Source organism: Saimiri boliviensis, chromosome 16 (genome assembly GCF_048565385.1).
Source record: "Saimiri boliviensis isolate mSaiBol1 chromosome 16, mSaiBol1.pri, whole genome shotgun sequence".
NCBI classification, from domain to species: Eukaryota; Metazoa; Chordata; class Mammalia; order Primates; family Cebidae; genus Saimiri; species Saimiri boliviensis.
The window spans coordinates 48,913,557-48,916,723 of record NC_133464.1 but is presented as its reverse complement, the minus strand read 5'-3'; the positions used below and the strand labels follow the sequence as shown (position 1 = coordinate 48,916,723).

At 37.1% G+C, this 3,167-nt stretch overlaps 1 pseudogene; it reads right to left on the bottom strand.

Moving 5' to 3' along the window:
* Window positions 1–236: 236 nt before the first annotated feature.
* Window positions 237–1,192, bottom strand: LOC101037704 (heterogeneous nuclear ribonucleoprotein A1-like; annotated as a pseudogene).
* Window positions 1,193–3,167: the final 1,975 nt, after the last annotated feature.

Genomic DNA, 3,167 nt, shown 5'->3' with positions numbered 1-3,167 from the left:
GGAATGCTTTATACTTTCCACAGACCAGAAACTAAAATCACCTGTTATACAATTAGTCACAAATGTAGTCCTTCAGTTTTTTGCCCAAACATCTGAGTATTTGTCTAAATCATGTCTTCTTTGTAGCAGCTAGGCCCTGCCACCACTGTGCTTGGCTGAGTTCACAAATCTGTTGTAACCTGTAGCATCCCTGTCACTTCTCTGGCTCTCTTCTTCTGCTAAGCTTTGTTTCCTAATTAAAATCTTCTGTCTCTGCCATAGCTACTGCTGCTACTGGAACTGCCATAGAAATCTTGGTTTTGTGGTTTGGCAAAGTATTGGCTGCCACTGCCATAGGAGCCAGACCTTCTGCCACCAAAGTTTCCTCCCTTGATGGGTCCAAAATTTGAAGACTGATTGTTGTAATTGCCAAAATCATTGTAGCTTCCACCACATCCAAAATTGCTTCCATCATTACCAAATCCACTATAGCCATCCTCACTGCCACCATATCCACCACCACCATGGCTGCCACCAAAACCACCATGACCACTGAAGTGTCCTCCAGGACCAAAGTTGTCATGCCTACCAAAATCACCTAAACGACCACCACCAAAGTTTCCAGAGCCACTTCAACCTCTTTGGCTGGATGAAGCACTAGCTATCTCTTGCTTTGACAGGGCTTTCCTAACTCACAGTTGTGGCTATTCGCAGTGTTGTATTTCTGAATGACAATCTTATCCATGGAGTTATGGTCGTCAAAGGTCACAATGGCAAAGCCCCCTTTCTTGTCACTGCCTTGGTCAGTCATGATTTCAATCACTTCAATTTTTCCATGTTCAAAATCTCTTAGGTGGTGTTCTTCAGTGTCTTCTTTAATGCCACCAATAAATAATTTTTTCACAGTTAAGTGGGCACCTAGTGTTTGAGAATCTTTTCTTGAGACAGCTCTCTTTGGTTCCACAACTGTTCCACCCACTTTGTGTGGTGTTGCAGTCATGGCTTCATCCACCTCCTCCACAGTGGCATATGTGAGGAACCCAAAGTCCCTAGAGCATTTGGTGTTTGGATCTCTCACTACTACACAGTCTGTGAGCATTCCCCATTGCTAACAATGACTCCTCGGGCTCTCATCAGTTGTTTCAGAGCTCAACTCTCCAATGAAGAGCTTCCTCAGCTACTCTCGCTCTTTAGGAGACTCTGACTTAGACATGATCAAAGGGAGAAGAGAGACTTTAATGATGCTTCTTCAGTGGCATCCACGGGCAGAAACAGAAACATGAAATTTAAACTGAAACCTTAATAAGTCAAAATATGTAGGAGGAACTGTGTTAAAATGTAGATTTTTTGTTACTTTTCTTTATGCTCAAAGCTAAGTCATTGGTTTAAAATAACTGGTTATAACTAAAATATGCTTTGTAAGTTTCTTTGTAACTACAAAGCTAAAACTTACAATAGATAACACTAAAAGTAAATAGCACTGGCACAGAATCAAAATGTAGTACTAGAGAAAATCATTTAAGCTCAGAGGGAAAAAGAGATGAAGGAGCTACAAGAAAACCAGGAAACAAAAACCAAAGCGGCAATATTGTACCACTGCTCATTAATAACAATCATGCATGTAAACAGATTAAACTAAAGAATTCAAGGGCATAGAGTGACTGAATAAATAGAAACAAGGCACAAATACATGCTGTCTATAAGAAACTCACTTCACATATATAGACATGTGCAGACTGAAAGTGAAGAGATAAAAAAGATATTTCATGCAAATGAAAACCTAAAAGAGCAAGAGTAGCTATACTGAGGAAGGAGACCCAGGCATCTGGGATTCCCTCCCCCTCTGTCATCCACAGTGCATCTCAATAGGAGAGAAAGCCAGCTGGCTCCTCCTGAATCTCCTTCCTGTAGGTGGCAGGCTGGGTCTTGGGGAAACTCTCTGGAAGGCACTGTTTTTACTTAAAACAAGATCAAACCAGAAACCTTTTCACATGTGAGTCCTAAAATTGTAAGCCGGAAACCCTTTCTTTCATATGTTATTCCTGAAGCTGTAAACCAAAACTCTTTCCATATCTGATTCCTGAAGGTGTAAACTGAAACCCTTTTCATATGTGATTCCTGAGGTTATAAACCTAAGATTCTTCCATGTGAAATATCTAAAGTATAAGCCTATATAAAGGCAGAACTTTCCTTTGTTAGACGAGCTGAATTTGGGTAAATTATTCCTCAGCTCCCAACTGTAATAAACTATTTCCTTCTTCATTCGGTGTTTCAGAGATCCATTTCCCACAGCCACTCCTGCTACAATATCAGTATCAGATAAAATAGATTTTATGTCAACAAGAGTAAAATATACAAAGAATCCCATTACATAATGATAAAGTTGTCAATACAGCCAGAGGATTAACAATGGCTAAATTATATATACTCAACAGCAGAGCACTCAAATATATAAAACAAATATTAATAGACCTAAAGAAAAATGTTGACTGCAATAAAATATTAGAAGGAAACTTTAATACCCAACTTCAGCAAAGGACAGACCATTCAGACAGAAAATCAACAATAATAGAAAAATTAGAGTTAAACTACATGACAGACAAAATGGACCTAACAGACATTTACAGAAGATTCCATCTGACAGCTGAAGAATACACCTTTCAACATCACATAAAATATTTCCCAACATAGGTCATATACTGGTAAAAAACAACTCCTAAAAATTTTTTACAAATCAAAATTGCATTGAATATGTTCTCTGACCTCAATGAAACAAAACTAGGCATTGATGACAAGGAACATTGAAAATTATAAAAATTTGTGAAAATAAAACATGTTCCCAAACAACAAATAGAACATAAAATATATTTAAAAGAAAATTTAAAAATTCCACAAAACAAATGAAAATGGGAATATGACATACCAGATGAGATACAGCAAAAGCAGTTCTACGGGGAAGTTCATAGCAATAAACACATCAAAAAGTTAGAGGGACTTCAAATAAACAGCCAGTGATGCACTTCAAGGAAATAGAAAAGCAAGGAAAAAATTCTATAATTAATAGAAGAAAAGAAATAATGAAGATCACAGTAGAAATAAATGAAATTAAGACTGCAAAATACAAAAGAATAATAAAATAATTTTAAAAAACAGATTTAAAAATAGACAAACTGTTATTAGATTAGGAA